This window comes from Talpa occidentalis, unplaced genomic scaffold (assembly GCF_014898055.3).
Source record: "Talpa occidentalis isolate TD23 unplaced genomic scaffold, MPIMG_talOcc4v2.1 talOcc4.5, whole genome shotgun sequence".
Classification (NCBI taxonomy): Eukaryota; Metazoa; Chordata; class Mammalia; order Eulipotyphla; family Talpidae; genus Talpa; species Talpa occidentalis.
In genome coordinates, this window is record NW_023604861.1 from 47,857,222 (window position 1) to 47,869,211 (window position 11,990).

An 11,990-nucleotide genomic window follows, 5' to 3' on the forward strand; every position below is an offset into this window, starting at 1 on the left:
TCACATTCGCTGGGGAGAGACCCTCTGCTAGGACCTAGGGGAGCGAGGGCAGAATCGCAGCCCTTATGAAGAAGCTCATATCTACCACCAACACAGAAGGTAGCCTCTAGGATGATTCTCCCCTGCAGATCCTCAATAGGACAGCTAACAGGCAGCCAGAGCAAACAGGCAAGTGCCACGAATGTGTGTGCGTGTGCTCTCCTCCCAGTCATACACCCCCTTCCCAGCCTCCCGAGGTATCTAAAGGGACAATGTCCTCACCTTGATTCACCAGAGTGTAGACCTGAGTCTTTTCAGTAACTAGGCCTGAATTCTAATGCAAATTACATCTGAAAATTTTCCAAAATTCTGCTGTATCCAACTCTGAGACTAGCAGTATGTTCTTTCCAGTTCAATACAGATTAATGAATGTTCTGCCCCACACCTCCTCTTGATGCTGGAATTGTCGGGCTCACTCTCAGGAGAAAGCAAATGGAAAAGGACTCTCTTCCAGCAAAAGTTAAAAACAAAAAAGCAATTGTTAAAAAAAAATCAAGGTTACAGATTTATACAGAGTATCTCCTATTTCACGTAATATCAACAGATACAACAGCATAAAATCAAGTTCATGAGTAGTACTCCAAAGTACTAACAACTGGTAATATTTGTCACTTACAGATGAATTTTTAAAGGACTTAAAGTACTCTGAATTCTTACAATAATTTTTTTATTGAGAAGCATAGCAAATAAAAGTAGTATGTAAAAATGAAGACATATCTGTACAGTTTCAATAAACTAGGCAATTTATGTTGTTCAAGTTCTGTTATGCCATTAAGTTCTTGTTTGGTAGGGTCAATTCCTTTGATTTAATTATATACACTGATTTGTTGGAGAATACTTATTTTCTAAGCCCCCCAAAAAATTCAAACACTAATCAAGCAAGGTTTAAATGTATGTAAAATCCATTCAACCTCCTCAAAGAGGACAATTTAATGGTATGACTGCTATTGCTAATTCTATATTTTCAGTATTCTGTTGAATTTTAATCCATCAGACTTGGAAGTCCAAAAATATTTCTCTAAGAGTATCTTTTCTCCCTCTTCCCACAAATTCTGAAAAAAGAAAGCACATCATCTTTCAGGTAGGTTCTTCCTCACATCACACAAGCAAAATAAAATTTTTTAAAAGTCCAAGCATTAAAGTTAACAAATGTGTGGACCATCTCTGAAAAAAACACACACAGACTGGTCAGGCCACCTTCAAAATACCAGTGTGTGAGGTCAGCTGAGGACAGTCCTACCCCAGTTTGCATAAGCAACAAGCCATACCAGAAGCACACACACAGGCCTTACCTTATACTCCTTATCTGCCACTGTGGGAATATCACAAATGTTCATTTCAGTCAGAAACCTTCAAATCACCACAAAAAGAAACCTCTACCTGCTCATCCCTCACTGCCTGTGTCCAAACCTGTTTAGACAAAGAATTACCCCATCTCTTAGTCCAGCGAACTTTAAAGTGAGGTGACATATGTATAAATACAATAAATATGCCCAGTGTGTATCTGATCACAGTGTAAATTTATTTCTCATTATAGACTGCAGCCAAAGACATCTGAGAGCCCCTGCCCCCCTTGGGAGAGTTAGCATGTGGACACCAGTAACCCTACTCCACACATGTCCGAAGAAAGCTCTCCCAAGGAGGGAGCTTCCAGGGTCCTGTGCAGACAGCACAGCGAAGAGGCTGCCTATCCGTTTTTGAAACCTAAGTGTCTGCAGCCTTCTGAAATAAGAAAGAAATGATACCACCAGGGAGAAGTAAAGGTGGCTGTAAAATTCATTCTTTCTCCACAATGTCACAATACCAGCTTATAGGGCAGGTAAGACTGAGATGCTGTGTTTTCAAAGAACTTTGTAAACTAAAATCAGGAAGATGTACAGCCCAGTCAGTATGTCTTGGTGGTATGGATGCCCAAAGATGAGATATCCTGTGCAAATCAGGCAAAACCTCTCAGGACAGATTGTTCCAATGGTACATGAGCTACAGAGCATGTAAGTCATTGTGATTTTACTCCATCTGTGAATAATCAACTTGGGAAAAACTTCTTAATATCCTAATACTAATTTTAACAAGACCAGATTACTCCAAAATTAGAAATGGCAAAGTCACTAGTTCATGGTATCATTTGTACCAAAGTACAAAATATGACACGTTTGTATCAAAGTGCAAAAGAAACTCCAAGTTAAAAATGCCACAAAGAACAATAAATAACATATTGTTCTTTCCACCTGCCAAAATGTTATATTCAGGACAATGACATCCCTCCTTTAAAATATTCTTTTACTAATTATAAAAACATTCATTCAACAAAATATTTACTCTTCACTCTGGTGCTGCAAATACAGCAATAAAGGAAACAATGTGCAGTTTTCAGTGTTTTCTTTCTGTGCAAATACAGATATTTCATTCGAGTAACACTGAATATCAAAGCTGCATACAGGTTTTCAGGTTTTTTTTTTTTAAAGATTTATTTATTCATTTACACAAGAACCGGGGTACAGGCCAGATGCGTGGGAGGGTGAGAGGATTCACCAGAGACAGAGCGGGGAACAGAACAGACAGAGTGACGAAATACACTGCTGAGGGGAGCAGCGGGCGAGACAGGAGAGGTCTGCCACGATGTGCGGGCCCCTCGCTGGCTGGCTGGGATCGAACTGGCGCTGCAGAGGCTGCGGACAGCTTCACAGTGTGGCGCTCAACCACCTGCGCCACCAGGGGAGGCCCCAGTTTTTCAATTTTAACAGTAAAGTTTTCCCCATATGATCACATGTCCTATGGTGGATGGAGTTATGATTTCCCAAAAGATCTTTCTAATTGCTTACCACAAAACAGAAAAGGGAAGCCAAACACAGTTAAATATAATGTGTTAGATATCATATAGTAGACACAGATTTAGCAATTTAAGGGGGCAAAGGAGGAAGATGCAATCTTACCAATAACAGATCCTGGACACCCCCGGGTAGTGGACATCAACATAGTCACACCTTCACCTGCCACATTAAGGTCTCATTTGTGACTCTCCCTTTATAAGTCCCACTCCCTCTTTGATCCAAAAGAACATTGTCTACACAGAACAATACGTTTTCATTTCCATTTCCCTTCTTTTCAGGAAAGGAAATGTTTGCACTTCAAAGGGTTCCTTTGAAGAGCAGCCCTCCAGTCCTGGCCCATCCAGGTTAGAAGTTATGTGGCCTCAGCGGGGGTGCGCGGTCTGGGCGGCTGCCCACCACAGTCACTCTCAAGGCCAGCTCCTTCAAGGAGAGGGTCTGCGGCAGGAGAAGAAAAAACAAACATGGAAAAATACTTGAGGCTTTTGATCATGACCTTCAGAGGCTCTTTTTCACACACAATGTAGGTATATATATACATATACATATATACAGCTTAGAGAAACTGAGGTACAAATGAGTTGTTTCAGCAACTGTAGGTCCTAAAAACAAAATCATTCCCCAAATAAGAGTCACTCAGCAAGCACCCCTTCCAGGCTGGAAAAAAGTAGAGCCCCTTTCAATTATTGCTGGTCCCGATGAAGGAGACCATCTCGAAAAAATGCAGGTGCAAGATCCAAACTTCATACAACAGTCTTGAGACCATCCCCTAGCAATTTCTGAGCAGCGCAGTAGCTAACGAAGAACAAAATTCACAATTAAAAAAAAAAACACACAATTTATAATTTCTCCTCTTATTTCCTCACTGACCTAGAGCAGGGAGTCTAACGGTTTAACAAAAGGCAAGTTTAACAACAAAATTAAATAACCAGGAAATATTCAACAAGAGCCCCCGCACCCACCCCTGATCTCAGCGACGTGTAGGAAGCCTGGGGTAGACAGCAGGCGTGAGAGAACCTGCAACATTGCTTTCCAAGTCTTACACAAGTTCTGGGTCCCCACCCTAGCCCACCCTGAGGTGGTTAAGTTTGCCTGATCAGGTGGGCAACTGCCCAAATCCTGGGCAAGGGCATGACCGGGAGTCTGCTCCTCCCCACAGCCCATGATCACCCCGAGCTGAAGAAGTCTTTCCAACCACCTTTCTCCAAAGCCCTTCGCCTGGCTGAACACTAAAACTTTGTGCTGCAGTTACGTAACATTTTAATTTTTTTCTTTTAGTTTTCTGTAGTTTCCAAATTTTTCACAATGAGCATTCTAACTTTTAGAATGATTTTTTTTCTTTTTCAGAGCCTTTTTTTTTTCTTAAAAGAAGCTTAGGAGATAGAAAATTAGATCATAATTTTCCTTTGAAAGACTCCAACAGACATGCAGCTGAAAGGGGTATCACTTGGACAAAGTGAAGGTTGAACAAGACCCACAGCCTTGATAACAATGTGTATCACTGTTAAATTTCCTGATTTTGCCATCGCGTCTGGGTACGTAACAGAACATCCTTTTTCTTAGAAAATGCACACTCAAGTTTTGTAAGGGTAAATAAAGGGTGTGATGTCTTCAACTATTCTCAGTGGCTTAGAAAAAAATATATACGGGCATGCATAGAGACAGATCAATGGATGGACAAAACAAAAGGAACAAATAGAAACAACTGGTCAAGTTGGGAAAAGGAGTTCCTTGTCCCTCTGTAACTTTAGGTGTAACATGTTAACCACAAGGGCCTCCTCGGTGGCGCAGTGTTGAGCGCTAGGTTGCAAAGCTGCCCGCAGCCTCTGCAGCGCCTTTTCGATCCCCAGCGCTGGGGGGAGAGTCCCACATGGCGCGCAGGCCTCTCCTGCCGCCCGCTGCTCCCCTCAGCAGTGTATTTCGTCATTCTGCCTGCTCTGCTCCCCGCTCTGGCTCTGGTGAATTCTCTCACCCTCCCGTGCTTCTATAAATAAATAAATAAATAAATAAATAAATCTTTAAAATGTTAACCACAAGATGTTGAAAGAGGAAAGGAAAAATGAGGATGATAGAAAGAAATAGTGCAGCTTCACTACTCTACTGGTACCAGGTACCTGGCCAGTACCTGCCACCCACACGGCGCGCGGCCCCCCAAGTCCCTGCATGCCACGGAATCTCTCCAGGATACAAGGGCCCTGACGGAGTTTCCCTGGCCGGGGCAGCACCTAACCCAGGTTTTCTGAGAGCATTTTCCAAGGAAGAAGATGCTTCCCCACCACATTAACAGAAATCAGAGAAGTCCAGATCTGGGACAGAGCCACTACTGCGCCTGGTCCTAAGAAGAATAGAATGCCAAGAAGGAAGCCAACTTTTTCTACAACGTCCAGTTCCCACAAGACCCCCTGCAAAGGGTTATCCCCGAGCGGAGATCACTGGAATTAGATAAATGAAACAGGGCTCCCTGTGGCCTGGAGGAAGTTCTGTGTGCAGTGGCTCTGGTGATATGAATGCAAAGTACTGACCCAGACAGAAAGAATGCAGTCCAGCCTCAGTCACAGAGGCCAACTCCAAGCTCTGGCCACTTCCCAGCACAGCTATCCAGAGTTCTAGCTGTGCAGGGAGCTGGGGCTCTGCTGCTGGGCTTAGAGTGGAAAGGTCTGCATTTCAAAGCATGGAGAGCAATCAGGCAAATGGAGAAAAAACAGGGTGCTGACCAGCGACCAGCGGTGGAGCAATCTACTCCTGCACATCCAGGACTTACTCAGAAACAAGGAGCGGACCGAGTGTCTCAGGTTCTGTGTACTGAAATCTCAGCCTGATGCTGCCCTGTGCACATGGCATCCCTAAACTGGGCCCCAAAAGAGGCTGGTGCCCCACCCCTGAACACACTTGGCGGTTAGGACTCTGGCAGGCTCCCTCAGGTTTAAGTCTTAGCTCTGTCAGTTACTACAACTACCTGTGTGCCCTTTGATCAATTCAGGTCACTTCTCAGAGCTTTTACTTGCCGGCAGTCAAAATAGTAGTGCCAACCCACTGGGTGGTTTGAAGAACACGTGAAAACATACGGAGTGCAAAGGACATAGTGTGTGTGTTTCCCGATCTCACCCAGCCCCAGGGCCTTCCTATTTGGCAGGCAGATAAGAAGATACAGAGAAAAAGCACATTTCCAAGATGACCTTAAGAGAACAACTCAAGAGTCTTCATAGATAGGAAAACAATACAGCAGTTCCTTGAACAGTTTCATTCAACAGGGTTTTATCATATAATTGATGAGAAAAAAGAAATCCACTGAACAAAATAAAGTCTCTTGAGGACCTGCTTTCTTTGTAAGTCGCGTCACTTAAAGTTTCCAAGAACCTACTGACAAGGTGAAGCGTGGATCTGAGAACTAAAGGAAAATGCTCCCAGCACAGTGAGGCAGCTGGATCCCTAAGACTGCAGGGTTTCAAAGTGATCTGGACAGTAAGAGCCAGCACAGCCCCAGAGACAGGGGGTCCTCCCTTCATGCCCCGGACCCCCAACTGTGAAAGGACAGTAGTAGAGAGCCCTCCAGGTGCATAGGGGACAATGGAACAGGAACTAAGGTGACATCCACAGGTCACTGACCCAAGTCAGCAGATTCCTCAGAGGCCCAATGTCCCCCCAACAGCATGGCACTACATCTGCCCCCTGCTATGCGGACATAATTCCAAGGAAGTAGGACTACATTTTCACACCTTGGCAAAACCGGGTAGTAAAATAAAGTTAATGCAAAAAATTTGTGTCTCCACACCTAAATCAAAGAACTAAGTTGTTATTTCAGCGATAGTTAACACTCACATTAAGCCCCTTAGTGTGTGAGTGTGTTAGAAGCTGTGGTAAGTGGGAGTGCCTCATTTAAGTCTCCTCAATCCTATAAGGGAGACACTAAAATCCAAGTAGTATGCAAATAATATGGAAAGTCCATTTCTGAAACCAGATTTAAAGGTGGCTCTGAGGAACACCAAAAGAGGGCACTTAGCCTATCAGTGGAGCCCACGCAGCTCCTCTGACCCCACATTGCATGGCCCGTGAGGAGCTCAGGAGCCGTGTGGACAGAAGCTGCGACCCTGCTGTCCAGAGCCAGGAGGGCGGGACACTGCATGAAGCACACAGGGACAGTGAAGGTCAGTATGTGGTTGTCCTCAGTCAAGAACATGACCAAATATTCTGAAGAAAGTACTATAATAGGAACACAGTGTTTAGAAAATAAACTCACCATGCCCTCTGTGCCTCCAGAAAAGGGAGGGGGAAGAGGTGGCGAGTCACCCAAGAACAAGGAAGAGACAGTGTTGTAACAGTCTTCCCAAGGGAAGGGGCATGCTGTCTCCTGCCTCCATATAAATACACTCACAACAATCTTTATGGTGGCCCTGAGTTTGATTTCTGGTTGCTATTATCAGAATATTAGGCAGGCAACAAAAAGGACTTACTTCAAGAAAGAAATTCAAATTTATTGACTTGTTACCTTAATTCTTTCAAAGAACACCATGAACTTCATGTTTATTAGCTTTACTGTTATGAGGCTAAGAAAGAAGGCGTCCCCATCGACAAAGAGCCAGTCTACAAGGTCCAGCAAAGAAAGCCTAAGTGACTCTGGAGGCCACACACAGGGGAGCAGACTCCAGCAGCCGCAGGTGGCCTGGCCCAAGCACTAGTTCAATCTGACCCCTCCCCCAAAAGAGCATCCTTCTTTTAGAGCAAAGCCTCTCAAGGCACTGAAGCTGGCAAGGCCTCTTTCCTTACCACATAGCTCCAACTCATATGTGCAGTTTGCCACCAAATGTGCCATCTGGCAGTCCCCACTGCTAACAACAAAATGGAAGGCAAAATCAAATGAAAATGAAAGACATGGGGGGTGGGGGGGGGCGGCGCTGGTCGGGTGGGTAAGCCTTATGTCAGAACTATTTCAATGTCCAGAAATATCTTTTCTGGGGTCTATGTTCTGGGAATGGATGGATCCAACCCACAGGTAAGCTTCAGCCACAGCTCTGCCAGTGACACCAATCAGAAGGCATGTCTCCGGAGTATAATAAACTTATTTAGCAGCCCATCAGATCAGTCTGCCAATCTGTTGCCCATCCTCCTAACAGACTCACAGAGGGCACTAAACACCCCATGGCAAATTATGATTCACTTTGAACAACTGAAAAAGGAAATTATTTCCAAAGCTGCTTTGGAATTGAGGAGTATCGGGGAAGCAATTATGTAGAAAGAGAAGCCCCTAAAGTTTACCACAAGGCTGATAATCTTCCATGAAAGGAGCTGCCACTCTATTCTTTGGCTGGAAGAAATCTCAAACCTTGGAGTGAATAGAACCTTGGCCAGGGATCCAACGCCAACAGCCTAAGGTCCGAGAAACCCCTGGATAACAAGGTGTCCTGAAGGCCCAGGAATGAAAAAGCAGGTACACCCATGACTCTAGGACCTCAAGGGATAGGTAAGTCTTCACCCCAGCAACAGGACAATCCAGACCAAGCTCCCCACAGGAGGGGTGACAAGAACACAGGGAGGCCACAGGCACGAAGAGATACCCTGATTAGGAGTGAGAATGCAAGAAAGCTAGCTGACGGGATAGGAGAGACCGAGCTGGGTCCTGTCCTTTGAGGGAAGAGTCTAGAAACGTCAGCTGTGACTTTTAAAAGTCATTACCCATATGCTGTTTCCTCAGCCTTCCTCCATCTCTTTAATGTCAAAATTCCATTCTTCTTAGAATCATATCCCCTCTTGTTATACCCCGCATGCAATCCACTGGCCAATCCCGTTGGGTCTACTTTTTTTTTTTTAAGAAATGGGGTACAGGCAACAGTCGCGGTGGGTGAGAAGATTCACCAGAGAGTGGGGAGCAGAACAGGCATAGGTACCGAAACACACTGCTGAGTGGAACAGCGGGAGAGACAGGAGAGGTCCGCCGCGCCATGTCGGTTGCTCCCCAGCTGGCCAGGGATCCAACTCTTGCCAGCCTCAGAGCATTATGCTCAACCCCCTGCGCCACCAGGGAGGCCCTGTTGGGTCTACTGTTAAAATGTACAGTTAGAACAATTACATAAGCCTACGGATGGAGAATTCAACCACCTCACATTTCAACCATTGGCACCCCATCCAAGTTGCCCCAGAATTACCTATGTCACTAGCATGTAGAAATAACTTGGGGTTGGGTTTTATTTCATACTTAGTTATAAATCTTGAAATGTGAGCCCTCCCCCAGACCCCCTCACCTCTTCTCTACTTAGGAAAATAACTGTCCAATGATTATTGTCTCCACCTCACCCAAAGTAAATGCTAAGTCCTCAAGGTCTATGAGATCTGCCCTCAAGTGGAACTGGACAGTGGCAGAGAGCCCCAGGTCTGAAGAGGCCCATCCTGCAGCTGAACACTAGGGTCCCATCCTCAGGGAATACCTGGAGTCAATCACATTGGGAGGCATGAAAGTGGTCAGACACCTGTGACCCAAACAACTCCAGGGTTAGAGAAAAATGTTTGTGTCCATAACAAGAAGCACTTATTCCTGTTTCAAATTCCTCTCTAGGACTAATAAACCAATACCTCTGAATACATGTTAATAATGAAAAGAGATTAATTAACTCTGTTCAACATAATTCTGGATCCTCCAACATAATTACTTATTTTTACTGGTCTTAATAAAAAGCAACTACAGATTAGATCAATAATATATGTATTTAATTCCATCAAAGAATGGAATTTTCTACCAAATGTAAGGAACACCTTTCTTAGAATTCAAGCGACCCGAGGTCAGCAATCTTGTCAAGTCCTTTTTTCCTCTATAGCAAATAATTATATGCGCAAAAGCACCCATGTGATTCAAATAGATTCAAACTAAGTACATTTCTGATCTCTGTTGGTTTAGTCAAAACTCCTTTGACATTTTCTACATTTTATCTATGATTAATGATGCCAAACTATTAAAAACTATTTTAATCCTTTGTAGACTACATTTCTATCCCGACTATATGGTTTAAATAGACCTTTTGTTTCAATGACAGAAGGGTGTGCTCATATAAAAATAATGATAATTTCCACTGAGACCAACTAAAATTGTCAGGGGAATAAATGTATCATGGGTTTCTATTATCTGAACCAAACATAAAGGATAAGAATGTTAAATCACAAATAAACTATAATTCAAATTAAACACAATTAGCAAACTCAGCCAGAGGCGAACATATATACAGGTCTCTGCTGCTCAAATTTTAAAGCAATACCCCTGGACTGAAATCCCAACCCTCTACTCTTGTAACTAAATAGAATAAAAACCACCTCCTGGTTACTCCTACACAGGAGTGCCTGACCTGGAATGTTGGAAAAGGTAGAGTTCCAGAAGACCCATGCCTGGCTATCCTAACCAGATGTGTCAAAATCAACTCTCTCTGGCTCCCATTCACAATGAAAACGGAAAGGAGCTAAAACAAAAACAACTCACTCTGGTAGTACTACACACAGCAGCTCTGTGTACACACAGGTGCCAGAATGACTCGCCTGACCCGTCCGGCCTGGGAAGTTGTCATCTAGAAGAAAGGACCACGCGGAAAGTAAGTTGTCTTTATTAAGCCGGAAGAAATTCCTCCTGCTCCAAGCCATCTGGGAAGCTTGAAGCAATCTGCTTTTTCAGGCCAAATTAGGTCACAAGGAAGCCCACCCGGAGGAAACTAACCCGAAACAATCCTGAGGACAGGAGGTGCGGTCCGCCCAGGGCGCATCCCGGGATCTAGGGAAGCCGAGGTGGGCGCCAAGGCCGGCGGGTCGGGGCGCACCACACGGCCTGTGCCTGCCACCTGCTGCGGAACTACGCCCAGGGCCGCGGTCTCTGTCACAACGCGGACCTCGTGGCGGGGCCCAGCCCCGCGCCATGTAAGGGAAGGCTCCGGATGCCTCCTAGGCCTGCCCCTGCGTCTGCCTCCCGGCCCAGCTCGACCACCCCGTGCGCCCGGCGCCCGGGCCGCTGGCAAGGTGCTCTGGGCCGGCATCCCCCTGGCTCCAGGTCGCCCACGCTTACTCACTCGGTGTTGCATCATGCACCACGCTGCGCCTCAGGCAACCAAAATGGACTCCCGTAGACAGAGCCACATGTGCACCGGCCCCGCGCTCACACCCCCGGATCGGCGCGGATCTCGCTCACCCCAGAGGATGCCCGTGCCCCTGGCAGGGGACCCTCGCCCCTCCCCGCACCGTCCTCCCGCAGCCCATCGCGGCGCCGGGGGCGTCTCCAAGGTGACCCGACCCGGGCGAGGTACCGGCATGGGCGGGGGCCGAGCACTCACCGAGGCAGCGGGCAGCGGGATGCGGACGAGACCGCGAGTGGCCCGACGCACGCGGCCCGGCGCGCGGGGACGCCCGGCCGGAAGCAGGGCGCGCGGGGCGCGGGATGGGAGCGGCTGCTGTTAACCGACGACGACGGGCCCGCGCGCCCCGCTGGCAGCTGACCCTCCGCTCACACCTGGCGGCGCCGACTGAACGCAGCGCAGAGGGCGGCCTGGGTCCCGCGCCCGGTTTCATCAGCCGCGGGCTCCAGACCCTGCGCCAGCCCCCCCGCCCCAACTTCTGCCAGGCCCCGCGCGTCACCGCCAATGGGAGCGCTGCGCGGCCCCTGGGGCGGCGCGGTGGGCGGCGCAGTATCTTCCCGCGCCCCAAACCTGGGATTTCCCCGCAGTCTTATGGCGCCTCAGTTCTCTCCGCCTTTCGGCGCGGCGCCCCTGTTCATCCTCTAGTCCCTGAAGCCGCAACCGCGCGCCAAAGCGAGCGCCGCAGGCTCGAGTGAGCCGGTGGGCCGGCGGGACCTGCGAACTGGCCCGAGCTCGCGATCAGGGTGCCTTTTCAAAAAATAAAAGATTGGGGAGGCACTTTATGGAAGTATTATACATCTTCATTTTATCGGTGAATTGACTGCCTTTATTATTATTATTATTTTTGCTTGTCCTTTGGTCTTCATAAATAACTTATCCTTGCCCCTTGCCAACAAGGGCCCAGAATCCTGGATTTACCTGAGTTCTTTGGCAATAGGACAAACACACCTGTGGGCCAGGATATTCAAACGGATTTGCTTCCCAGTTATTCTGCCAGAGATGATAGAAACGTTTATTTCCCAAT

General features: G+C 46.8%; 1 protein-coding gene across 11 annotated transcripts in view; it reads right to left on the reverse strand.

The window, feature by feature from the left end:
* SLC7A1 (solute carrier family 7 member 1) overlaps positions 1-11,212 on the reverse strand; it is a 67,274-nt gene extending 56,062 nt beyond the window's left edge. For 6 of the 11 annotated variants that reach the window (XM_054701975.1, XM_054701979.1, XM_054701977.1 and 3 more), the window contains exons 1-2: positions 11,165-11,212; positions 10,327-10,411 (exon numbers count right to left, since the gene is read on the reverse strand). The gene's annotated coding sequence lies outside the window, so the exon portion shown is untranslated. Of the gene's footprint in view, positions 1-261; positions 3,306-10,326; positions 10,542-10,903; positions 10,948-11,164 lie in introns of those variants that run through there. The other 5 variants (XM_054701974.1, XM_054701973.1, XM_037527086.2 and 2 more) reach the window with 5 other exon arrangements.
* Between the last annotated feature and the right edge of the window lie 778 nt (positions 11,213-11,990).